The sequence below is a fragment of the Plecotus auritus genome (genome assembly GCF_963455305.1).
Source record: "Plecotus auritus genome assembly, chromosome: 9".
In the NCBI taxonomy this organism is placed as follows: domain Eukaryota; kingdom Metazoa; phylum Chordata; class Mammalia; order Chiroptera; family Vespertilionidae; genus Plecotus; species Plecotus auritus.
In genome coordinates, this window is record NC_137783.1 from 118,544,289 (window position 1) to 118,572,192 (window position 27,904).

Sequence of the window (27,904 nt, forward strand, 5' to 3'; positions counted from 1 at the left end):
TTCTTCCAGCCTCTCCCCAGGCAAAGTTCTTTTCTAGGTTGCAAATCTGATTATGTTGCTCTTCTGTTTAAAACCCTCCAATAGCTTCCAACACACAGACAAAACCACTCAAGCTCTTTAGCCTGACAAAGAAATATTCCCCAAGAACTGACCCCTGTGTACCTCCTTGCCTTATCTGCTACCACTCTGCTCTCCAGATTTCATTATTCATCATCCTTGTGATAGAGTTCCTCACATACAACATCCACTTTAATATGCCTCTTCTTCCCCCAGGCCATTTCCTCTTCCTCCCACCTTCTCCACTTGGCCAACTCCCCCATCCTTGGTAGCACAGCTCAGCCAGCCTTCTGCAAACCTTGCTTTTGGTTGTGGTGGGTGAGGGGATGGGGCCTAGACTGGGTGCCCCATCTACTATAACAACAACAGGAAGGGCGAGCACATACAGCAGGTAGCAGGCACTCTTTCCGGGGCTTTACACACTTTAGCTCATTTTCATTATCCTCACTTTCTAAATGAGAAAAGGGAGGCACAGGAGGTTCAGTGACTTTTCCAATTGAGTCAAAGAGCTGGAAACGGAACTCTAGAGTTTCCTGTGTATGTCAAAGGCCCTGTGTTTTCATCATGCTGTAGTCGCTGGAGTACCAGTCCATCACCCCCATTAGACCTGGAACTGCCTGAGACTGGCCTTTTCTTTTCTTCTTCTTTTTTTAATCTCTGTATCATAAATGCCTGACATAGGGCCTGGCATACAGTAGGTGTTTAAAATGTATTTGTTAAAAAGACCTGCTATCTTCTACTCCTCTTATTGTGGTCCCTTCCATTTCCCTTCTGTGCATGCTATAGTCCTACAGGCTTTCAGGCCTGTTTCCTTTTCATGCTAGTTATTCAGAAAACCATGCTTATCAGTTCTACTTGATAGTGGAAGAGAAGAAGGACCTATGAGCAGCTTTCCAGGCATTTACTTAAACATATTTCGTATACTTTTAAAATGGTATTATTATTATTATTAATTTATTTTTTAAAATTCACTGGTTTAAATGATCACAGAGGTTTAAATGATGTGGAAAATTCTAATGATGCTCCTTTGATGAAAAGATTTTTCTCTCCAGACTTAGCATAATCTCCCTTTGAATTATGCCAGGAAATCTTAAAACCTTTATTTTTAATAAAGATTCTTAAAATCTTTTTTTTTTTCTCACTGCAGTTCTCCTCCTCTTGGATGCCATGCCAATGAACCGAGGGAAAGAAAGGGCCTTTTGCATGCGTGATGTGGTGGCCCTCAAAGGGCAGCCTGGTGCAGAAAGCTCCCAGTGCCTGTGGGCTGGGGAGCTGGGGACCTGGAATTGAGCTGCCAACCATGCACGAGGCACAGTCAGGTGAAAGCTGTCTTGGCCACAGAAGGTAGTCCTGGGGAGGACAGATGTTGGGACCAGGAGGCCAATGGGGTGGACAGGTTCGCTTGGGAGTGGTCCTAGCCCTGGATATTGATGGTGGAATCAAAATCCTTTAGGTGGTGACACTTGGGCTGAAACAGGATTGAAAGCTGCTTTTGCATAGCAAAATAGATAGAATTAAGAATTGAATAGTCCATATAAAAATATGGGGGTGCTGACTCAAACTTTGATCACCCCATCTAAATAGCACCCTCCATTATCCCTATCCCATGAACTATATTTTCTTCCTAGCCCTTCTGAATAAATGATGGAGGAGACAAAGCCTTTCACTATTCCTGCCACTGTGGCACACTTGGCAGTGCCACTAGACAGCTGGCACTGCTGGAGGGGTAGCAAGATAGAGTAGTGTTTATACTCATGGGCTCTGAAGTCAGACAGGTGTGGGTTCAAGGCCTGGCCCTGCCACATATTAGCTGGGTGACACTGAGGGTTCTACTCTTGGCTTCTTGGTTTCCTCATCCAGGAAATGTGAACAACACCCATCTCTCGGGGTTGTTTGTAAGATTAAATGGGATTCTAATGCATGCAAAATGTTCAGCAGAGGACCTGGCATATAGTACATATTTGATATGTGTATAATAGATGCTATTATTATTGTAAATGTTTGTTATTATTATCCAGATGTTCTCAGGGATCTCAGGCAGTACAGGAGACCACGAGGAGCCCCAAGGAACATGATCACCCTGGAGCGGGGAGGGGGTGTGGGGAGTGGCTGCAGGAACATGGTGGGTGTCCCTCGGGGTTGGGCTCAGTGCTGGAGAGAGGCTGGGATACTTCTCAGAGAATACGGCAGACTATGGGCTGAGGGTTGAGAGAGGAGCCTCTGGATAAGGGATTCAGCAGTCTGTGAACTGGGCTTAGAGACATCCTTCCTCAAGGCTCATCTGCTACATATGTCTTGTCAGGTTGGGGGGAAGAGAACTTACTTCCAGCCTCAGGATGGTGGAGCTAAAATTACAGGGACCCACCCTGGTGGGACCGAGTGGGAGCCCTTGCATTTGGGCTCACTCAGCAGTGTAGCAGCAGCGGGAAATAGGCCAGCACCTCTTCCTCTGCTCTGCAGACTCTGATAGTTGAGAGCCCCTTACCTACTCTTCCAGACGAGGTGGCCACCATGCACGATGCGGGGAGGGGCAGTGGACACTGGATGTGGGGGAGGGACAGTGATCAGGCAGAGCTAGGCAACTTCACCTCAGAGAGGCAGCCAGATATTGAGGCTGTCACCTCCAGGAAGAGGTGGGGACCACTAGAAGAAGAGGGCTGGTCAGCCTCAGGAAGCCCCATTTGGGAGCCACAGGGGCAAAGATGCCACAAGGCTTTCCTCAGGGAGAGGGAGAGGAACCAGGCCTGCACCTGAGGCTGGTGCTCTTGCAGGTCATCCCTCTTGGGGACAAGACATCAGACCTTCCTGTCACCCTGCCCTGACTCCATGCTCACTAAGCACCTGCTGGCAGTTTGGCTTTGTAAGAGGCTGTCGCCAGGGACACAGAGCCCAGTCAGGCCCACAAATGGTGCAGGCCACTGGGAACCCAGAGTGCTCACCGCCAATCAGTACCCTGACAGCTGGCTTAGATGTCAGTCCTTTGTGAGTGTCTGAATCAGGTTTCCTGAGTCTTCTTCCTCTGTGGACAAAATCCTGTTTCTAGGCCTATGCGGTTGAGGGCCAATCCGCGGCCTGGGAACTTTGCTAAAGTAGTGACAGTCCCAGGAGGCTGTCGGGGAACAACGAGAATCCTTGCTCCAGTGAAGCCCACCCTCACCCTGTCCCTCAGATGGTGGCCATATGTGTCCGGGAATGAGTGCATGTGTGTGAATGTGTGTGTGCACGTGTGCCTGTGTGTGCACACATCCCCCTTCAGGAGATATACAAAGGGTTGATGTAGGATGGAGCACCAGAGCCTATACTGGTCCCTTTTCCCACACACCTTTTCCAGCTCCCAGAGAACCCCTGTTTGTTAGAGGGCACATATGAGGCCTTAGCCTGGGAGTTAATACCCGGAAGTAGGAAGAGCTGTAATTCCCAGCTTTCTTATAGCATCCTGGGAAATGGCCTAGGCAATGCAGTCAAACAGACCTGGCTTATAAACTGGATGCACTACTTTTCTAGCTACATGCTTCCGGGCGAGCTTCTTAGACACGCTGAGCCTCAGTGTCCAGATGGGGATAATAATGCTGCCCTCGCACGGCTGACATGAGGATTAAATGGGTAATGTTTGTGCAGCCATCTGGTATAGAACCATAACCAGGTTCACAAAAAGAAGGGGTGAGTGGTAGCCTGTCTTGTTTGCTGAGTTCTGAATGGCATCCTACATGGGGTACTGAAGAAACAAATGTAGCTGCATGCTTGGTTTAGCAGATTTCACCTCTCATTCTCCCAAAGAGCCCAGGTTGGTAGCTATGATAGGCTGCTGTGTGGTGGGAGGGAACAAAATAACACATGTGAATATCTATTATAAGACATGTTCTGATTTCAGAAAATTGTGCCTCTAAAATTAAAATGCTATATTACTCTTAATAGCTTATACTGATTGAATGCTTGATTCTTTGCTTAAATGACCGGACTGAATCTTTACAATGTCTCTTTGAGAGTGGCACTATTAGGATCCTCACTTGGCCAATGAGAAAAATGAAGCTCAGAAAGGTTAAGTAACGTTCCCAAGGCCACACAGCTAGTAAGTGATAGAACCAGAACCTAGAGCCACTTGCTGATGCCAGTGTATTTGTTCTTAATCCTTCTTCATTATTGCCACTCCATGTTAGGGTACTACGTTCAGCACTGGAATGGCCACCCACAGTCATTATATATTTCTAAGCCCACTTCTCCTGTAAGGGGCACATATTATTCCATTAATATAGACATTACTTTTTAAAATAAGATTTCCTTTGTTTTTTCACCCTAGCCGGTTTGGCTCAGTGGATAGAGCATCGGCCTGTGGACTGAAGGGTCCTGGGTTGCGGGCTTGGTCCCCAGAAGAGGGCATGAAAGAGGCAGCTGATCAATGATTCTCTCTCATCATTGATGTTTCTCTCTCTCTCTCCCTTTCCCTTCCTCTCTGAAATCAATAAAAATATATTAAAAAAAAAGATTTCCTTTGTTTTTAATACAATATACTTTCTGGAAAGAACCTATTAACCATGTACATTTTAATGTGTATTCAAGTTACAGAATCACATAATCTTACAGTGACAAGGGTCCTTAAATTGCATTTAGCTTTACTTCGCACCAAACACAGAATTTCCTAAGTGATGCCTCTAACATGACCACTAGCACCTCCTGGAGCGGGGAGCTCACTGCCTACCCTTTCTCTATACCCGCAGAGCTCTGATTGCTTGATTCTGTGGGACTGAAGTCTGCTTCTCTGCAGCTTTGGGCCAGCGATCCTTACTCTTCTCTCTGGAGCGGTTACAAATAAATCTGCTTCCCCCTTTCCATGACAACCTTTCAGAATGTGTGATCTCTTACATCCCTTCTCTTTTCCAGCCGAATGCCCCATTTTCTGGATGTATTCCCCAGAGGACTAGTTTTGGATTCTCTCACTGTACTGCCCTCCTGGGTCTCTGTACATGCTTCAATTTAAAAAATACAGAAGGACCAGCAGGGTCCTTCTCCTGGGGCATTGACAGTCAAGCCTGACCTCCCCTTGTTGGAGTAGAGAGGTCGTTGTTCCCTGGAAAAGAAATTTCAGACACTGACTTCCAGCTGGAACAGGCATACTGAACAGTGCTGTGCCACTTATGCATAACCACCCACAACACAATTTATATGCTTTTTAACCTGTTGGGGACAATCAGCATGTCACTCAGGTCTTCCCTGTTAGGCTGTAAGTTTATCCCAAGTGGGCATCACCTTTGGTCATTCCTGGGTCCTTCCTAAGAGCCTGCTGTGTTGGTCTGCCTTCCTTCGACTGCCAATACATCCAGTTGATTTATGGACTCACTGGGGCCTATGAAGTCATTTTCCGCTCTGGCGCATCCCAGAATCCAGCTGTGTTCAGGTGGAGCCAGCCCTCTGCTTGCCTCATTCCTCAGTGAACACGGACCTTGGTCTCATGGCTTGCCCATGCATCACAGGATAAATTTCATGTTGGAGCTCTGCTCTCTTCTACTGGGAAGAAACCAGATTCTGTATGGAATGGTACATCCCAATCTGCAAAGAGCCCTGGAGTCCCCCTGCCCCTATCCTTCTTCTTATATTTATCTGCCAAAGCTCAGGTAATGACAATCTCCCAGGCATAGGCATATTCCAGGCCTGCAATCCCAGGGCTGGAGAAGGGGGTGATGTATCAAACAGATATTTCCAATTGTATTTTCATCCAGCCTCTTGTCTTCTCTGCCCCTCCTGGCCCCTCCCTCTCCTCCCTCCTCTTCCCTGAAGTTGACTATGAATCAAATGTCTCTTCCTAAAATTATAATCACCAAAATAAGGTGGTGATTTATAAGGAATTCTGAAATACCAAATAGTCAGCCGAACACTTCAATTTAATGGCAGCAATAAGTCAAGTGCCTCCACGCTCATCTCGGGAGGAAGAAGCACGTCGGTCCTGGTTGTTTTGAAATGACAAATGCTCTTTTGTGAGCTGTAACAAATCAATTATCTGCATGTTGAAAACTGAGCAACTCCCTTTTAAGATATACTTTTATGGGCACATTAAAAACAACATCCCAGGGAAGAAGGTACCAGAGCTCTTTAGTTTTTTTCTGGCATAAGAAAACTAGGGAAATAATAGCTCAGAGCAGAGAGCTGTCGGATAGGACATCAATCAGAGATGCAGGTGCCCCCATGTCTACGGAAGGTGCACACGAGTGCTCAGGGTCTGTGTTTCATCCAGTCTGAGCAGGTAAAAAGGAATCTGCTTCTACCTGCACTGGCATTTTCAATCGAACTTGCTGGCTCCCCAAAGAGCCCTGTGGGGGCATTCAATCCTCAAGCTCTCCTTGGGCACATTTGTCTGCCTTGTATTTCTCATTTCAAGGAGAATTTCTTGTTTCTTCCGCTGAGAAAGAAGTCACGCCTCAGCAGCTGGCCCTGAGATTGGAACCTGTGTTATCTCATTATGCATGGCCCCATCTGTTGGGGTCCTCCAGAAAGGCTCGTGCCTTCGCCAGGGTCTATTTCCCTCTCTTCCTGCCTTGCATTCATTTGCCACACAATGAATTACAAGGGCGTTTGCTGTAACCTCTTCTGTCAAGGCAGGCGAGGGCCCAAAGCCATCCCAGGCTTTCTCCCAGGCGGTGAGCTTGTCAGTTTCAAAGGCCTTGAGAAAGAAGGTCATGCCATCACAATGCCAAATGTCACTGTTATCCAGTTGCATGGGGCTTCAGCCACATCTGGGGCAGTGGGTGCTATTGTGGGCAATACCCTGCAAAGGGGAGCTTAACAAACTGGAAACCATCCTGGGGGTGAGTGAGCAGAGGGTGATGGTGTAACTGCTATCCTGTGAAGAATGACTAAGAATGACTATGAATGCTTTGAGTAGAGGAGAAAAGACTCACTGCGTGGGGGTTGACAGATAGCTGATGCTGGCAGTAAGCACCCTGTCCATTGCTGGCAGTGGTAAGCCGAGGAGGATTGGGTGGTAGGTAGCAGGTCCCTAGGCCTTGCATCTCAGGCTTGGATGACACTGTCCCTCTGAATAGTGCTGAAACCTTTGCTGGCACCTGGCCTGCAGTGCAGCTGTTGTTTTGCTCTAGGCTTTCTCTGCCCTGCTGTCCACTGTCCTGCCTGGCCTGCTTGCCGCCTTGTTCCCTCTAGCTTAGCTGCTCTGCTTGGCTTCTCTTAGGAGTCTTCCTGCCCTTCCACCTTCTTTCCTTCTTCCTTAAATCCTAATTTGTCTCAATAACTTCCTTTCCTTTGTATCCCACCCTTACCCTTTTCCCAATGCACAACATACCTGGGTTGGTTGCTCTGTGGATGACTCTTTTATGACCCATTCATTGGTACTTTCATTCAACAAGTATTCTAAATGCTTTCTATGCGTTCAACAACTTACACTTATGTGATGGGTAATTTTATGTGTCAATTTGGCTGGGCTGAGAGCTGCCCAAATAGCTGGTAAAAGGTTATTTCTGGGTGTGTCTGTGTTTCTGGAAGAGACTAGCATTTGGATCAGTAGACTGAGTAAAGAAGATCAATCTCACCAATGAGGGTGGGCATCACCCACTCTTCTAAGGGCCTGAATACAATAAAAAGGAGGAGGAAGGCTGCAGTTGCTCTTTGCTTGAGTTGAGACATCCGTCTTCCCCGCCCCTTGACACTGGCACTCCTTGTTCTCGGGCCTTCTGACTTACACCATTGGCCCCATAATTCTTAGGCCTTTGGGCTTGGACTAAATTATATCACTCATTTTCCTTGTTATTCATCTTGCAGACTGTGGAGCATGGGATTTCTCAACCTCTATAATCATGTGAGCTAATTCCTATAATAAATCTACCTGTACCTGTACCTGAATCTGTATCTATACCTGTACCTGTACCTGTACCTGCACCTGTATCCATATATCTCCTGTTGGTTCTGTTTCTCTGGAGAATCCTCACTAATACAACATACAAACAGTTATACTTTGGGATGTTTGGACTGAAACCTGAAAAATGAAGAAACATTCAGATGTGATCCAGTAAGGGAACAGAATGTGCAAAAGCAGAAAAGAGCCTTGAATATTCCAGAAACCGAAGGAAGAAACATCTAGGACTCATTACTAATTATTTTTTTGTCACAGAATGAATGTTCGATAGGACATTGCCCACCTCAGCACCTTGAACCCTGCAGTGCCCTCTGGCCGAGAAGCTCTTCCTCAGATGGCTGCACGGTGGGTTCCTTCCCATGTCCACATCTCTGCTTAGTTGTCACCTCCTCCAAGAGGCCTTCTTTGACCACCCATTCACACTCACTCTCCCTTATCCCACTTTGTGTACCTATATATTTATTTTGTGGCACCTATCACTAAATGGAATATTGTTTATTTGATTACTTTTTGATAGATGATCTCCCCCCAGTAGAATGAAAATTCCACAAATACAAATCCTGTACTAATAAGCTGTCACATTCCCAGCACCTGACAAACAGCAGGCACTTAATAAATGGTTTGTGAGTGGATGATGAATGATGGGCCAGAGAAACAGAACATTTGTAAGGAAATGTATTTCCATTATAATCAGGCACCCAGAGGACAAATGCTAAAAGGGAAGAGGAGGACGTGTTAGGGATCCATGCCAGGACATTTTTAAAGAGATGGGAAGACGTGTAATGAGCATATTTATTACACGAATGTAAAGGCCAGTACTTAAGCTCCTTGCTCTTAAGTAGGCTAACATTTCTGTTGTTTGAATTTGTTTAGCAACTCCTGTCACCTTTATGATAAAGAAATACAGACACATTTCTGTAACACGTGTTCTTAATATGTAAGCTGCTGCCAAGCCCCCAGTGAGGCAGTGTTTGCCACTGGTTAAAACAGATGCTCTGTAGTGAAAGGCTCTAACCTACTTTCCATGGCTGTGCCTTTCCAAGGGATCACGTCTGGTGGCTTAATGCTAGCACAGTCACAAGGGGATGAAAAGGAAAGCCAACCTGAACTTAGGCTATTCATAGTTCTTTGTTGAGCCTTTAAGTAGCAGTCACTCATTTATTCCCTTCTGCTTTTCTATCATGATATTCTAGTTGCTATTTATAAAACAAATAGTTTCATTGTCAAATGTCAACATAAAACAAAACAAAAAACAAAAAGATCCATGAACTTGGCGAACAAAACAGGTTGGACGGTGGAATGGCTCCCTGGGTAGATGCTTCGATGCTGGGAATGATGGGGAGAGCGAAGTGGGGATGATACTTGATGTATGGCTTAGATGATGGATGGACGTTTGTATAAACCAGAGTTTAATCAGAGAAGCAAAACCATTAGGAGATCTATTTTTCTATATCTATCTATCTATCTATCTATCTATCTATCATCATCATCTATCTATAGATATAGACTTATTGTAGGGGTTTGACATTTTGCAATGTAGGAGCTGGTCAACAGTTGTGTACAGCTGTTACTTTGTGTCTGCAGGGCAGACAGGCAGGAGAAGAGGATGGATGTGATACTGGTAATGCAAGACAAAAGGGAATCTGCAAGGATGAGCCAGAACTCACGAGACTGCCCTAGAACCTTCATTGACCTCTCACCTCCTTTACACTTTCACTGCAGGAGAGGCTGGTTACCTTCATCACAGAGCTAATCTGCACCTGGCCCTGCAGGGAGTGATCCAGTATGAGCTGGAGGAGCTGCCGCCTGGCTGTTGGCCTCACACCACGAGAAGGGCCAACAGGTAAGGGGCAATAGCACCTGTCACCCTGTAGCCGTTTTCTGAGAGCAAAACAAAAATGGTCTCTGCTTTACTTCTCCCTTCCAAGTCTCACCTAAAATGTCTCTCATAGCCCAGGAAAAGGAATTATGGGAAACAGAGGTCCTGCCTAGCCACATTGACAAATCCCCCACCGTGGGGACTGACGAATCCTTGCACGATGCAAATGAAGTCATGGCTGTGGATGAGAAGACTCGGGGATTGTGTTGAGCCACAAAATATCAGCACTGAAAGGATGAGCGGATGATAGGAACCTACTGTAGAGCAAGAGAAGGAGCAGAGAGGCAGGGGAGAACCTGGGGGAGGCAGGGCTGAGTTTCTGGGTATAAATATTTGTGAGAGTGTGGTCCTATATATAATAATGATGACAATGAGGATAGTGATAACTAGGCATGATATTGAATTTAATGACTGGTAACTATGGCACTGACCATTGTTACCAATCAGAATGGATGCTGGACTACGAGGAGGTCCCAAAGGTCCTGGGGGAAGGCCATCAGACTATCATGTGGTGATTGATGGTGGCGGTGGTGGACATTGGGTGGACCGGGGTTGGTGAAGCAGATATTTACCATCCTGCACGGGAGTTTTCCACATTTTAACAACTACTATGCTGTCTTGGTGCTTATTAGTGGAATATCAGCCCTACTGGAAGCTAATTGAGTGCCTACTATATGCCACGTGCTCAGCTGAGCCCCGTAGTCTGTGTGATGGTGGTGTTCTCTCTGGGGTGCTTTGCCCCATCCTCACTGGCTCTGGGAGAGAATCTTAGATCCTGGCAGAGCAAGTTGTCAGGCCCACTGTCAGCAAACATCTGCTGCCATGGTGTGCACCGCTTTTGCAGGAGGATGTATTTTGGGGAGGTTGTATAGGCCCTGCTCCACGTGGGGGAGAACAATTAAACACGCTGCAGCTGTTAATGAGGGCCATGCTGCTAATTAGGACAGCCTGGAGAGGAGCAGCTGCCCCGCACTGTGGGGGTTTGGAATGACAAAGGCGGCATCATCTCACTGTTGGAGTCCTGGGGTCTGTCTCTATGAGACGAATTCAAGACTCATGGATCATTAACTTTAGAAGTTCTTGGCTTGAGTGATCTGATGTGACTGTCCACACAGATCAAACAGCAGAAAATTTCCAATGTGCCATTTTGATCAGTGGTTTATGCAGATAGCTTCAGGTGCAATGCTTTCTGAAGGGACTGTGTACTCAGAAGAAACCCAGAAGTCACCCACTTTGGCTTTATCCTCTCCCCTGCAGCATGAGGAATATGGTTCTTTTTATTTTATTTTATTTTTTAAATATGTATTTTAAATTGATTTCAGAATGGAAGGGAGAGGGAGAGAGATAGAAACTGCAATGATGAGAGGGAATCATTGATCAGCTGCCTCCTGCACGCTCCCTACTGAAGCCCGAAACCCAGGCATGTGGCCTGACCAGGAATTGAACCCTGACCTCTAGGTTTATAGGTTGATGCTCAACCACTGAGCCACATGGGCTGAGCAGGAGTTTTGTTCCTCATCTGACCTCTGTCTTCTGATAAGTCAAGGCTGGTCCTGCCACCTTCCCGTTTCTCAGAGAGAAACTTTGAAGAGGTGCCAATATATTATTTTAAATGATCAGGGCATTTGTATTAATACTACCAGACTGACCAAGGGACATATACCCAGGATTGTCCCATTCTCAAATTGTGTGTTGCCATTTTCTTGGCATTAGTTAAGGCCAAGAAGAATAGGTTCAATTCACATGTGAGCCAGGCAGCCTCACTCTGGCCACAACCTTGTCTATAAACTGGCCCACAGGCACTGGTTGTCTTTGATCTTTGGAACTGGAGAGAGAGAGAGCTCATTGGCCCTCTCACCTCAGCCACTAGGGGCAGCACAAAACACATGCTTTATTAAGAGTTGGTCAGTGAGTGCCACTTTGATTTATGGAGCATATCATTTGACTACGCAGTCAGTCTGTTTCTTCCCTAGTATTGTTCCCTGCAAAATGAAGGAAATCAGCAAATGGTGGCAAATTGGATTTAGCATTGCAACTTTCAAGCTTATTCATCACTGCAAAGACCTGAGTTTGCAATATAAGTTTCCTACCAATAAGTAGCAGTGTCTTCTTAGTCATTTGGTATGAAATATCAGGCTCTGTGGCTGCAAATGAGAAAAGAATTCCAGGCAGAAACAATGACATGAGCAAAGGTGTGGAAGTTGGTGTTTGGGAAGGAGTGGTGAAGACAGCCACGGACAGGTTAAATGGAGGGAATGAAGTATAAGCAAAGCTCTCATTTAAAAAAAATATATTTTATTGATTTCAGAGAGGAAGGGAGAGGGAGAGAGAGAAACATCCATGATGAGAGAGAATCATGGATTGGCTGCCTCCTGCATGCCCCCTACTGGGGATCGAGCCTGCAACCCGGGCATGTGCCCTGACCGGGAATTGAACCGCAACCTCCTGGTTCACAGGTTGACGCTCAACCACTGAGCCACACCTGCGAGGCACAAAGCTCTCATTTTTATTTTTTTATTTTATTTTTTTTATGTTTTCTTTTTTTAAATATATTTTATTGATATTTTACAGAGAGGAAGGGAGAGGGATAGAGAGCTAGAAACATCGATGAGAGAGAGAAACATCAATCAGCTGCCTCCTGCACACCCCCCACTGGGGATGTGCCCACAACCAAGGCACATGCCCCTGACCGGAATCGAACCCGGGACCCTTCAGTCCGCAGGCGGACGCTCTATCCACTGAGCCAAACCGGTTTTGGCTCATTTTTATTTTAACAGCTTCAAAAGAAAGACTGGCAGCTACTGTTTCAAACTCCCAAAATCACAAACTGAGATTTTTATTTTGTTGGTCAACAATGGGGTTTAGGCAAAGAAAAGAAGAAAAAAAGTATAATTCATTTTGTTTAAGTATATTTGAAGTTACTACTAATAATTACAATTTCTAATGATTACAGCCTCCAGTTATGTTTATAACTTCCCATGATTACTTAAAACATGTTTCCCAATTCTTGATGTTCACATGCTTTTCAGATGGGTAAAAACAGACCCATCAAAACAATTGGACAGGGAGACAGTCCTTATCTCTTTTTATAGGAGGGCACGTGAGAAATTTGTCTCTTAGTGGAGCATAATCCAGTTTGGTTTTACTGGGGACCTTGTCTCAGTCTGATTTGTAAGCAAATAGGTTCTTTAACTACCTGGCTTGTAAATAATCTTTATCTTCCAGCTTCTCTTATCAGCCAAGAAAAGCAATTTATAGCATAATGCCTAGGTAAACAAAAGTACTTTCAAATCCAGGTGATTTTTCTCAGTTCCCTTTAATTAAAGTCGATTCCCTTCTTAAAAGGTGATTCATTTCTCATCTCAAATTTTTCTTCTCTGAAAAGGGGACTTATATGATTCTGTTTTTTTTTTTTTTCAGAGATTAGTACCCTTCTCCAATATCCAAATGCGAAATGGCCTTCCATAGCTCATAGGGTAGAGTCAAAACCATACAAAGCCCTGCTCTGGCTTTGCCTTTTGATCCCCCACCCCCAGCCCCATCCAGTGCCTTTCACTCCAGCTCCGCTGACCTCGCTGACCTCGGTCTCCCAAGCATCATGTTCCTCCCCACCGGCGATCTTGGGTACATGCGTTTCCTTTGGCCATAACGTTCTTCTGTGCTACCTTCCTTCATCAACTACTACTAGCCACTTATGCTAAGGAAGAGAGCCGTGGGGAGATTTTAGGCACAACTAAGAATCTCTAAAATTTCTGGGAGCTGGACAGCTGAGGGGCAGCCTCTGAAGCCCCCAGCTCCCATGTTGTGGCACCAGCACACTGGCCTTTAGGGGCACTTTCCTTTCTTCTCCCTTTAGCCCACACAGGGACACATCCTTTTTTTCTTCTGACAAAGCCATAAATGATCTGAAGTAGGATTCCTCCAAGCGTGGGCCTCTGTTTACCTGCGGTGCTTGTTAAAAGTTCAGATCTCAAGCTTCATCCTATCCTACTGAATCTGGCGCTCTCTGAGGGTGAAATTTGGTATCTGCTTTATAAACTATCTCCCCAATGATCCTTTTGCAGCCAAATTTGGAGGCTCACAGATCTAGAGCCTTCAAGGGGATAATTTTACTAAGGTTCCAGAGGTAATCAAGCAAATAAGTAGGTGTAACAGGAACAAAAATGGCAGAGTTTAGGGCTCTGGATACATTGGGATCCTGAACAGACACCCGGATGTTCGGCTGAGGCCCACCTGGCTTGGAAGAACTTCCATCCTCTCAGATCCTTCAGTGTTCTTCCATCTCAGGCCTTGAGTCTAGTCACCCCTATGACTGCAAATCCCATCCTGACTGGATACCCCTGATGGAGACAGGAACTTCCATAACAAGCTGGCTAATTCATTGTCCCCAGGAGGCTAGTCTTGGACCCTTTATGCACATTGTGATTCATAATTTTCTCATTTTCTAAACACTTTGCACCTTTTCCCTCTCCCTCCTCTTCTCCATCTAGATCACAAATGTGCAAGCATGCACACACACACACACACACACACACACACACACACTCTGACATCCAGAGTCCAAAGCCTCCATAATTCAATTAGACCAATGTTGGGCACAAAGTAGGTGCCTAATAAATGCCACTTTTTTTTCTCGGACCACCTTCTGTCTTCCAGCTGCTCCAATTGAGTGCAAAAATGTCCTATAAAATGAGAGGGATGTAGAGAGGGGATACATGATTACTAAATCCCCAAATCTAATCAGTGCGTGGGCCTGGCTGCCCGGCTGCTGTGCCTGCATACCGATGAAGCGGCGTCTGGAGCAAGATAGTTGTGCTCATAAACCACGACCTTCATTACCCATGAGGCACCAGCAGCGGCAGTCCCTGTAGCCATCTTTCCCATCCCATTGGTGAGGACAGAAGAGGACACAAGACTCCACCATTTGTCTCTACAGCACTAACAAATGCTTTCCATTGTGTGTGCAAAGTACACCCTTCCCCTTTTTTTTCTGGCTGGGATAGGCTTTTCTTCCCAATTAAAAATTAAAATAGCTGCTGAATTTATATTCATTTTTGGGCCTGCAACTCCTGCTCCATTTCTCATAAGCAGCCTGCATTATCGTGGAGCTCATCTACTTACATTTGCTTCTTGGAAAGAGCCGCTTAAATCACAGCTTGGTTAAAAATAGTTTCCTCGTGCCAGAGTACCAGAGGGCAGTGTCACATGAAATCAAGTTAACCGAGAGTGACATGAGGCCATGCAGCTCAATCCCCTTCCTAGGAAAGAATTCACCCAACGCCACCTCATGGGTTGTCTTGCCTCTTCCTCGACAGCTTTGGGGTTGGGAGTCACAGTGAGCAGTTTTAATTCTTAGAGAAAACTTTATACGTAGCTATAGTTTGCATCCCTGTAATGTTCACTCCCCGTTCTTAGTTCTGCCCTTTGAGCCACACAGATCAAATCCTCTACAAGAGACCTCTTCAAATATATGAAGACAGTCCTCTTGCCCTCTGTGAGGGTTGATTTGTGTCACCGGGAGAGATATGCTGAAGTCTTAAACCCCAGTACCTTAGAATATGACCTTATTTGGAAATAGGGTCATTGTCAATGTAATTAAGTACAAAATGGAGCAGGAAGGGCCCTTAATCAAAGATGACCGGGTCATTGTGAGAAGACACACAGGCACACACAGGGAGAACTGCATGTGAAGATGGAGGCAGAGGTTGGAGTGATGCAGCCAGGAGCCAAGGAAGGGTCCTTCCTTAGAGACTTCAGAGGAAGCTCCTGTGAGCCCCTTGACGTTAGATTCTGGCTCCCAAAACTGTGAGAGAATAAGTTTCAGTAGTTTTAAGCCACCTAGTTTGTGGTATTTTGTTATGGCAGCTTAGGAAATGGATACTCCTTCTGACACTTCCCTGGGCTGAACATGTCTAGTTCCTTCAGATGTATCTCATATGATATAATCTCCATCCTGTCCTTGATTTTCCTCATTTGAGCATATTTCAGGTACCAAGCCAATTACCGTAGAGGTGGTCCAAGCAGCACACCCTGTTCTGGGACCATCACCTCCCACATTTCTGGATTTGGTACCTCAGAGCACAGTTGCTTTCTTGGCAGCTTTTTCGTACCTTAAATTCCGACTGAGTTTATGGTCAATTAAGACCCATGATTCTTTTCCAGGCGCACTGCTGCTAAATCACATCTCTCAACTGGCATGGCAAGTCTGTGAAAATCTCCTATCATCATATAGATGATGGCTCTGCCTTCTCCAGATAGTTTGAATCTTGAGTCAATTCATTCCTACCTTCAAAATCCTTCCCAGTCCCATTCTTATTTTATCTATTTCCCCCCAGAAATCCCTTTATGTTTCCATTGAATTATTAATCATGATGAGCTGAGGATGGAGAACTCTGGTAGATTATCATACTTCTCTGCAGACTTCCTGTGAATCCATACATTTGTTGAATCAGTAAATATTTACCGAGCTCCTTGTGCATGCCAGAGATTATTCTAGGCCTTGCGGGTTTGGTGATGGATGAGACAAGTCTTGGTCTTCATGGAAATTAGTTTAACACATTAGTCAACCTTTGGGATATACCTAACCATTAGGGGCATGTGTGAATGTCCAAATGTCCTAAACCAGGGGCATGGAGAAATGCCATTCCTGAATGGAGGGCTGGTCTTTCCAGCAAGCAAGAAGTTCTTGGTCTTGCCTTCTCTGTGACCAGGTGTAGCCCCCTAGGCATTTCTATCTCATTTTGCCACTTTTCTTTCCTTTTGTCCTTCTGACCATCAGAGCAGCTTAGGGTTTGGGTGGGAAGAGCAGGGAGAAAGCGGAGCTCCAACTTCACCCCCTACCCCTCATTTGCTCTTTATACTCCATCAAGGCTCAGCATGCTATTTTCTTTTTCCAAGACTTAGTAAAGTTTTCTCCCTCCTTGAGTGCCAGGAAAACTCTTATTTATGTTCCGAACACATTGTAGACATCACTTTCTCTGGGAAGTCTACTTTGGTAATGGCCTCTGCTTCTGCCTCAGGGCTAATCCCTTTTGGCTCTGTGTATTTTACATGATGCTATTGTTGTACTTATCATGCTGTATTAGATTTTCTTTTTAAACATTTCTTTTTCTCCTGCTAATTTGCATTCTTAGGCCAGGAGCTCTTTGTTATGCATATTTGCTACTCCAGGATTCACCACCAGTGCCTTGATAAATGCTTGATGAAAAAATAAGTGAATGAGGAAATGATTGAGAAGAAGATAAATGAACCTATTATATGCCAGGCACTGTGCTAAGGGCTTTACATACACTATCTCATTTAATTCTCACAACAAGAAGATAAGGAAAGGGAGGGCCTCATGGAAATCTCAAGGTCAAGCAGCTAGTAAGTGGTGGAACTGGGATTTGAGTCGTGGTTTGTCTGATTCCAATGCCTTTGCTGTTTTCACTGAATTAGCTGCTCCTGTTACACTGATTGTACCACTTTCCACTTGCCAGAGTCCTCACTTTAACCATGGAGAAACCCCTTTTTACTCATTCATTCATTTTAGAGAGAGAGGAAGGGAGAAACATTGATTTGTGGTTCCAGTCATCTATGCATGCATTGGTTGATTTGTGTATGTGCTGACCAGAGATTGAACCTGCAACCTTGGCTTGGCATATCAGGACGATGCGCTAACCAACTGAGCTACCAGACCAAGGCCAACACTCACTCAGTTTCTCTTTCTTTCTCTCTTCCTTCCTTCCTTCCTTCCTTCCTTCCTTCCTTCCTTCCTTCCTTCCTTCCTTCCTTTCTTTCTTTCTTTCTTTCTTTCTTTCTTTCTTTCTTTCTTTCCTCCTTTCTTTCTTAAATCTTCACCTGAGGATATGTTTATTAATTTTATTTTTAGAGATAGAGGAGGGGGAAAGAGAGAGCGAGAGAGAAAGAGAGAGAGAGAGAGAGGGGAGAGACATGAAAAACATTTATCAGTTGCCTTCTATCGTATACTACCTGATCACAGATCAAACCCACATCCTAGGCATGTGCCCTGACCGGGAATCAACCAGGAACCTTTTTGGTGTACTGGACAGTGCTCCACCTGGGCCGGGCAAAACTCCATTTCTTTAACATGACCCTTTCTCCTTTCTATGTGTCCATGCCCTTCCTCAATCATTAAGCCCATAGGTTACCAGAATCTGGTCAGTATTAAACTGTTGTAGTAATATATAGAAATCTTTAAAAATCTTTAAAAATGTCTAAAAATGTGTTAACATGTTTGAGTTAACTTTCCTGAAACCTAAAGCGTGATATTAAGGATACACTGCCCTAAACATGTGTATCCCATAGATAAGGATTTGAACTTCCATTACTGACTTAGAGTGACTTGCTATGATAGCCATATGTGTGAGCGATGTACTTTCCCCAGATATGCACCCATGAGTGCACACCCTAATTGATAACCACATGTAGCCCCTCGGCCTGTTAAGATTAACATGTGCGCATTGATGTAATTCATTGATAGCCACCTGGACTGCTGCAGGTACGAATAGGCTTTAAAAACGGGTCCTGACAAGCCGACAGTACTCGCCTGTCGAGACAGCCACAAAGGCACATCCTTCTGCCAGTCCTACAGACGACGCCACACTGTGCCACTCCACGCTCCACTCCCTAACAGACAACAGAAGAACGGCTAGTACCTCCAGATCCAGACGCAACCCAGCTCTCGGGTGAGGAATGCTGGCCCCCTGCATCGGACCAGACCAGTCCAACTGCCAAACCCCAGAGGATACCACCACCAGGATCCCGTTAAGGCTGTACCCGCAGTATTAGGTATTTTGTGAGTAATAAAATGCTGTGTGATTTGCAACTGCATATGTTTCTATATGGTGTAATTCCTCCAGCAGTTAATTCAATTACTTTGCGTACCCTTGAAACTGAAACTAAGATTTTTGGTCTTTTTGATCCTAAGCCTACTCTTGGTCCTGCTTGCGTAGAGCAGTCTATTCGCTAGCAACTACTTAAATGTCCCAACACCTGCACGGTTAAGCTTATCTCAAGGGACGACTTAGATAACACCCCAAATCCTTTTCCGGGATCTACTTGGGACATAAACTGTCTTAAGAACAAAGCCTCAGGTCTGACCACAGAAAGAGAGTTTTGGTCAAGATAATGGTAACATCTTGACTTCAGTTGTTTTTCAGCCCCAGGCCCATGAAAGCAGAGCACCCTAGGGACCACACTCTCACAAAATCAGACAGAACAACGCCATGGCTGACATCAGGACCTGATACGATGATCAACTACTCCCTACCTTGGCCCCAATCAATCAGTGGAGCCCAGGACCCCAACTCATTTAGCCACCATCTTATATAATAAAAGGCTAATATGCAAATCGTCTGAACAGCAGAACGACCAGTTGCTATGTCATGCACTGACCACCAGGAGACAGATGCTCAACACAGGAGCTGCCCCCCCTGGTGGTCAGTGTGCTCCCACAGGGGGAGCACTACTCAGTCAGAAGCCGGGCTCTGTTGAACATAGCGGTGGTGGCAGGAGCATCTCCTGCCTCCCCTGGCAGTGCTAAGGACATCCCCTGAGGGCTCCAGGACTTCGAGAGGGTGTAGGCCTGCCTGAGGGACCCCCCCATCCAGTGCACGAATTTCGTGCACCAGGCCTTTAGTGATTAATAATTTTCCCTATGTAACCCATCCCCTGGAAGCCATCATGGTGTCAGGTCTTTAGCACTAGCTTACCTATGACTCTGGGCTTGGCACCATTTTCTAAACTAATAACCTCTACTTCCTTTGCTACAAACTCCTGTTCATGTTTGATTAGGCATGTGAGCATACCCCTTTAGTCCAGTAACATCAGCACTCCCTCCACTCATTCACAGGCAGCTGAGTCCTCTTCTTCTGATCCTCCTTGCTCCATTAAATGATGCTTCTTGGTTATGGTTGATCCACCAACCATGAACCTGCTTCACTCATTCAAACTTCAGTCTTTATCTCACTAGCCGCTCCACAGGTCCCTACAAGACACTTCATCAGACAGCCTGGAAGCTCAGACATATGCTCTCTACTTGATTTCCCTGGTCTGTAGCTCTAATAACCCATGAAAAAAGGAAAAGACCTGCATTGACATTACCTGTTCTTGGTAAACCCGCACTGGCTCCTGGCACTCACTGCTTCATTTTTGAGTGTTTAGGAATTGATTAGGCACTATTCCCAAGTAGGAATAGAGGGTGAGCTGCAGCTTGGGGTTTGGGGCTGCAGCAAACTAATCTCCCCAAAGAGGACCATGATATGGAGAAAAAGGCAAGGGCTTTAGATTTAGACAACCAACCAAAACAAAACAGTATGTATTTCTTCATGCAATTAACTCTGCATGTTCTAGTCTAGTCTATCCCATCCCATCCCATCCCATCCCATCCCATCCCATCCCATCCCATCCCATCCCATCCCATCCCATCCTAGTTCATTTAAAAACAAAAGTTCTGGTTGACCTGAATTTGTTTTCACTTTGCTTATTGTAAAGCAGGGGTTGGCTATCTGCAGGCCAAATTCTACCTGCTACCTGTTTTTGTAAATAAAGTTTTATTGGTAAATAGCTACATGCATCATCTACTTACTACCTATGACTTCTTTTGCAGTACATCAGGGAGGTTTTTTTTTTTAATTCATTTTTTAAATGGAGGTAACATTGGTTAGTTAGCATATAAATTTTAGGTGTACAGCATTAAAATTTCATATCTTTATACTCTACTGTGTGCTCACCAGCTAAAGTCTAGCTTCTATCCGTTACCATATATTTGACTCCTTTACCCATTTTTCCCTCCCTGTCCTCCTTCCCCCCTGCCCCTCTGGTAACCACCATTCTGTTCGTTATCTATGAGTTTTTTTTTTTGTTGTTGTTGTTGTTACTTTTTTGTTTTATATTTCACATATGAGTGAAATTATTTGGTTTTTTTTTTCTTTCCTTTTCTGTCTATAATAGCAGAGACAAGCAATTACAACAGAATTGGAAGGTCCCACAAAGCCCAAAATACTTATTATCTGGCCATTACAGAAAGAGTTCGCAAACCCCTGTGGTTACCCATGTTATGCCAGGCTGAATCTTTAAAAACCTCTTTTCATGAGTAGAGTGTGATGATGGGTGGACAGGAGTGAGGAAAGGGAGGGAAAGGCCTCTGGGCCCTTAGCCAATGTGTGCTTTCAGAGATTCTGGCTATTAGGGAAGAGAGCTGAGATGGGAAGCATGATGGTTCTGGGTGTCCTTTGCTGGCCTGTCTATACGCTGGAGCCTTCTGTAGACCCCGTTTTGGGTCCATAGACCCTGTGGAAGGGCCACAGAATGCAGCTTCTGAATGAGTGCTGTGGATGTAAGAGGGAAGGAACAGGACTGTAGCTGGTTTCCAGGCCCAGCTCTTACAGCTGGGACCCACAGAGACGTCTATTAGTGAATCACTGATTAGCAGGTCTCACTTTGTACTCTCCCACCCCTACAGTTCTTGGTGGAAATGCTGTGGTTTTTGGCTCCATTGGGCTCTGCTTTGATGGGTTTTGGGGGGCGTTGGTCCCCCTGGCCTGCTGCCTCATTGATCCATGACAAATGGGAGCTGCCACTGTGTTTGCAAGGCGGAGACCTGGATCTGTCCTTGGCACCATGGAGACATGATGACGCCTTTCTCAAATGCAACATGGCAGCACCTCAATAACTGGGATTAGGCTTGGGTACTATGAATAAGTGAGACAGATTCTTTTTGTTGTTACTTAGGAACAAATGTTCCTGTGTCCCTTGTTCAGCTCATAGAGATAGTGGTATGGAACTGTTTTGGGAGGTGACACAGTTGGTGTTCTATTTGAGGAGCACTTGTCTCTGTGCAGAAGCACTTATGGAAATGCATTCAGCCCAGTTCCTGTCCTACACATATTACACACACAGATTGTAGAGTTTGATGGCATGTGTACTTAGTGCATACATCCATGTGCATGAGTTTTACCTATACAAAGTATAAGTCATAAGATCACTAATGTCTACAGCAGGGAAATACATTGGGCAAGTGATTGAAGTATGCTGCTGTTTAGACTGCTGTTGCAAAGGCTTACTGTTTGCTTCCTTTTAATGATGATGATGATGATGATGATGATGATGATGATGATAACTACTTATTGAGTACCTACTATATGCCAGGTACTATGCTGAATGCTATAATACTTTTTTTTTTTCATTTAATTCCCCTGCAACTCTTTCAAAGTAGATGTATTCATCTCCACTTATCTCAGAGGAGTGACCAGAGTTGCCTGAAGTCACCCAGCTCCAGTTTGCTGCTCTGGCAGCAGAGAAGTGGAGTCCCAAGGCTTCACTGTTCTACCCTTTGTGAGTCTTCAGTGCATCGGAAAAGTAGCTGGGATCTGCTGTTCAGTAGGCACTTAGTTTGCCCCACCATGCACTGGCTGCTAAACACATTACCACTCTCTGCTACAATTCCTCACTGAGCTGTTGAGGGGTGAGTAAGGCAGCACAGTGATCTTCATACTACCTATGGGGGGCGGGGGCTCTAGGGTTTCACCAGAACAGTGAAGGCCATCAAGCAGAGGCTCCCACTCAGCATCATCAAAAACTATTCTGCTGCTCTCTTGTTTTATGGGATGAGGTTCTGTGTAAAATTTCAACAGAAAAGTTTTTATTTATTTTTTATTTATGTGTACTCATACCATGCACACATATGTAGATAGGCACACCCACACACAAGTTTGAAATTGCTGTGTGTAAAGTGCCTGGCATTTAACGCGTATTTGCTGTGCTCCTACTGTGTGCCAAGGACTGTGTTAGCAGCTGAGGACACAATGGGAAACAAACACGGTCTCTGTCCTCGCAGAGTTTGAATTCCAGTGGGAGTGCATCATTATAAAGTGCAATAAAGGTTAGAAAGATGAAATGTAAGGCTCTACCCAAGCACATACCAGGGCAATATGCTCTGGACTAGCACCTTCCAACAGAAATAAACTGTGAGGCATAAATATAAGCCACACATGTAACTTTCCATTTCCTGGTTGCCACATTAGCAAAAGTAAAATAAGAGGTGAAATCAATTTTAGCATAATATTTTATTTATGTCTAAAATATCACCATTTTAACATGTAATCAATATTACAAATTATCAATGAGACATTTTACATTCTTATGTTCATACTAAGTTTTCAAAAACCCAGTGTGTATTTTGTATTTACGGCCACATTTCAAGTGCTCAGGGGCCACCTGTGGCTAGTGGCTACTCTGTTAGTGCCACTCCAGACCAGGGGGCCAAGGAAAGCCTCCCTAAGAAAGGAACTTTTAGCTGAGATCCAAAAGAAGAGAAGGTGAGGAGATAAATGGGGGCTTGTGGTGAGAGTAGTCCAGAGAAAGGGTACAGCCCATACCTAGCAGGCAGTGGATATTGGAGGGACCTGAATGACAGTCGGTGTGGCTGGGTCTTGGTGAGTTGGGTAGAGCCTGAGTGATGAGGTTCACACAGTGCTTGGTAGTCTAAGTTAAGAATATATATATATATATATATATATTATTTTAGGAACAATGGGAAGCCACTGACAAATTTTAAGCTCAACATTCAATACATGAGAATGAAGCTCACAAATGCTTCAGGGCCTCACAAAGATCCTCAGCTCTTTCCCTAGGTGGCTATTGAGGCTGTGGTCTTCCTCTGGGCTCTGACCTGCCCTGACTCACCGAGCAGTTCTGTTCTACCATATCTATCTGGAGCCACTACCACATGGCCTATACACAGCTGTGTACTGGGACAATGCTCCCCAGAGAGAGGTGAGAGGCTTGCAAGCTCATTCCCTTTTGTGCTGCGATGACCACCCAAATGACCTCCCCTGGAACTGCTCTGGGTTTGGAGGGGACAGAGCCCAGCACCCTGCTGGGAGAGGCCCATTCCATGTTGTCCCTGGACCTACCAAGACTTCCTCATGTCAGGCTCCAGGTTCCCACTGCTCAGGAGCCCCACCTCCCCTGGTTCTCTGGTCTCTTGCCTTCTGTCTGGGCATCTTCCTGCCCTGTGTCCTTAAAGGCAGGCCTGGGAGGAAGGAAGAACAGTAGAGACCTCCCCAGTGCTCAGACCTCGCCCTTTCTCTCCTTCCTCAGAATCCAGGCCTGACCTGGGGAAGGGCTGAGGATGGTAGCCTGAGGAAGGCTTAAGGCACAGGCTTCAAATGTCTAGAGGGAGATCTTAAAAGAGAAACAGCAAATATGTTCTGGGCCAAGCCAGAACCAAGACCAAGGTGTGAGAGTTGCAGAAAGACAGATTTGTTTTCGTAAAAAGAAGTTCCACTGAGTAATCTGCGCTGTCAAATATGTCCGGTAGCCGGGTGAGCAGCAAACTAATCTGAGATCATGGAGACCCTGTTGGGCAGTGGCTCCAAAATTCCACACTCTAGACTAGGGCTGATCCATGATCAATTTTTACTGGTCTCTGGAAAGTATGGACATTTTCCAGAGAACTAATTTTCCAAATGCTGAAGTTCTCTTCTCTACTTTTTTGGGTATTAAGATATAGCTTCTTGTGTGAAATGAGGGTGATTACAGATTATTGTTTTATGTATTGTCCCTTATTTGATTGCCAACATTATAAAGTCTCTCAAAGAGTGCTTTTGAAATTGTAAAGACCCATGAAATTCAAATGACTGAAATCATTGATCTAATATAACTGTCCTGTTTTTCCCAGAAAAATCTAAACCCTCTGAATGTGCTCCACACCACTCAGCCAGTGCCATGTGCAAGGGATGCCCCAGTACTTCTCACCACCTCTGCTTTGGTCTTGAGCCTCAGACCTCGGCTGTGTGTTTTGCTGACCTGTGGTGTGATGGGGACATTGTCTAAAAAATGCCAAGCTCCTGTTCACAACCTTGGAAGGCCTGAACACTGAGCACACCAGGACCTCACCCACAGGACCAGTGGGGATGAAGGGCAGCTGGCACTACGTGGTCTGGGCACTGGCACATGGCCTGGCTATGAGTCCCATGCCAGTGGGAGTAGTGGGTATTCTGTTGTCCAAAAGCCAAGAGGTTTGACATACATGGGTATATATAATACACATCCATGTCAGGAGCCAGTTAGTGGGTGAGGTCAGGGTCACCCAAGTAGTAGACAATATGTGAGATCACACGGGCAGAGTCTCAGCTGCAGGAGGATCCAAGGAAGAAAGAGAGTATCTGATTGCAGAACACAGCTCCTGGGGAGGTGGTGGCAAGAAAGAGGCAAGGGTCAGTCGCACTAAATGGGATAAGGTTCAGAATGGGGTTCAAGTCCAAGTGCAGAGAAACTGGGCAGAAGCCCAGATGTAAGGAGTGAGCCCACCTGGGGTGAGGGAGAGGTTCAGAAGCAAGAACAGGTTGTTTTCAGTAGGCACCTGGGAGTCTGGGTGTTGCTTCTTTGGGGTGTTGCTTCTTTGTCCTTATGACCTTCTCAAGAGCCTCCTGTTGGGGATGCTGGCTGCAGAACTGGGCTGGGCAGGATGTCAGGTAGAGTCCTCAGCATCTGGAGCTTGAGAAGAAAGAAGGATCAGGGCTTGTGTTGTAGAAAGCAGTTCCCACAGTGTAGTCCCTACAACACAATGGGCAGAGGCATTTGGCCGATTCTGCATACTCTGTCTGCTCTTGGAGACTCCCAGCATACATGAATGGATTCGAGGTCCCAAGGAGTCCTATGGGACACACATAACTTGGCTTAATCCTGCATTCCCCAAATGATCAGAGCATAGGGCCCTGTTAGCCCCAAGCCTGTGAACCTTCCTTGACATGAATGTTGACAACACCCTGTGGAAAATGCTGCTCTAGGTACCTCAGGTGGACCTTGAAGCCATCCAAATCCCTCATGTACTGAGGCGTGTGTGTGCTTGTGTGTGTGTGTGTGTGTGTGTGTGTGAGTGTACACATGCATGTGTATGAGAGAGGGGAGACAGTGAGAGAGGGATGAATCTTCAAATTAACCATGGAAATTGCATAATAATGTCACCATCTGCTATCTGAACTGGTCACCTTAATGGGCTCTGACAAGAAACCGAGCCTTTGCTTTGCTTTGGGTCCCTTCATTTCATTTCCAGGGAGGGTCTGGTCAGCTCAGTTTGACAGCAAAAATATGAAAAATTCAGCAGGACAGATTTCCCATGACAATTCCGTGACTCCTGTTCCCTCCCAGTGTCAGGGCAATTCTATTTCAATTTGTTTTGTTTTTTTTTTCATGGTATGTATTACTGGCAGGTGCTTCAGGATGTGCCAAGGCAGCCTGGCAAGCACGCAGCTCAGCGTGGTGGCAGCCCATCTCTATGCAGGGGGGTGAGCTGTGCCCAGGAGGGCTCAACTTGTTAGAACAAAACCCTGAAGTTGGTCTCTGCTCTCAAGGAGGAGTATTTAACTTGCAAAGGATGTCTGCTGACTAGAGGTGACCTGGTTTCCTTGAGCCTCACCTTCTTGAAGGAGGCAGCATTGCTCAGTGGCCTAGAGTCTGTGTGGCCTTTTGGGAATTGTTCAAAGCTGAGGAGTGGAGAAAGCTTAACTCTTAAGTGAGGACTAAAAAAAGGAAGTTCCCTTGGGAAGGCTATGGGGCTATGACAGGCACTTCTTTCAAAGAAGGGAGAGACTCATGCACATTTATAATGTGTGGGGAAAGAACTAGTGGAGAGGGAAAAGTTGAAATTATAGAAATAGTGATTGATGGAACCAAGTTCCTTAAGGGTCCTTCCCTTCCTGGAAAGGGTCTGCAGACCCAGATTGAAAGTTTAACTTTAGACAGAAGGAGGGATATCTCTTTCATCAAGGAAGGGGGTGGAGAAGAAGAAAGAGATATGCAGTTGCAGGTAAGCTTGAAGGGAACAAGAAAGGGAGTTATCTAGATGGCTTGGATTTCTCTGTGGGAGAAGAGGAGGGTTTACCTGATGAGACAAGGGGTTTGAAAAGAGGGGTAACAGTTTGGAAGAGTGGCTGGAATGGGGGAGAAAGCTGCTAGGGTCAAGTAGAAGATTTTCCAGCAGCCAAGAAGCTTTAGCATTTGGAATCGGATCTACATGGGGCAGGAGAGTTGAGCACAATGAAGAGAGAATGCTGTTTATCATGGAAAAGAAAGGAAGCTACAAGGTGACAGTCAGATTGGGAGACTATCTGGTGTGGCCAGTAGACTGGAGGTCTCTGTTAGATATGCAGTGGGAATAAGAGAATGAGAGATTTGCATGTTGGCATTTGAAGATAGACAGTAGGACAGGATAGTAAGATTACATAGGTGGAGGTAAGGCAAGGTTCTAGATGTGTTCATGGGTGTCTGTGGTGGCTAAAGTAAATAGCCAGGAAGCTTCTGGATTTAAAAAGGCCAGAAATTGTAAGGAACAGTGTCTTGGAGTCTTGGGAGGATCTTCTACATCAGTGATTCTCAAATTTTAATGTCCATGTGGATCACAAGGGGATTTTGATAAAGTGCAGATTCTGATTCATGAAGTCTGATGTTGGACCTGAGAATTTTCATGCCAATAAGCATCCTCAGAGATGCTGATGCTGTTGGTCCACAGACCACACTTAGAGGTGCAATATCCAAATGACCACTGAAATGGTCCAGGATGAAGGTAGGTCTGGGGGTGAAGAGGAAGTCCTTACCTGTGGCCTTTCTCAGTAAGAGTGCTTCTGACTTCTGTCATGGAAGGGAGATGGAGTAGGACAGAGACATGAGAGGGGACCCAGCTCTGTCTGGCATGTCCCACAGCATCCTCCTCACATTAAGAGAGAAGGCTGCTAATTGGCTAGCAATACTTGATATTAATTAACTCAATAGAATCGTTCCCCTGAAGCCTGTTTTGCATAATTAATGAATGCTTAGCTAAAAGCTGCTGAAAACACTAAAGCCAAAGTGTTACAATTTTCTGATCAGCTAAGCAGAAACACCACAATCCATACTGTTTGTGGACACAGTGAAAAGCCTAACTCTTGCTAATTACTGAAATTGGCTATAGAGCCCTTGGCTTTGCCATATCCTAATAGGGGGAGGTAGGGCTGGACTGAGACACGTGGGCACCCCAGGCAGATTGATAATTTGATGCATCTTCAACAAAATATTCTTTAAATATTTGTTCAACATTTAGTAAGAGAAGCTGAGTGAAGCCTTGAGGA

At 45.4% G+C, this 27,904-nt stretch overlaps 1 long non-coding RNA gene across 1 annotated transcript in view; it reads left to right on the forward strand.

Moving 5' to 3' along the window:
• Nucleotides 1–27,904, forward strand: part of LOC308233924 — a 58,748-nt gene that overhangs the window by 22,048 nt on the left and 8,796 nt on the right. The window contains exon 2 of the long non-coding RNA XR_013959013.1: nucleotides 9,638–9,758. This is a non-coding gene — a long non-coding RNA (uncharacterized lncRNA). The remainder of the gene's footprint in view (nucleotides 1–9,637; nucleotides 9,759–27,904) is intronic.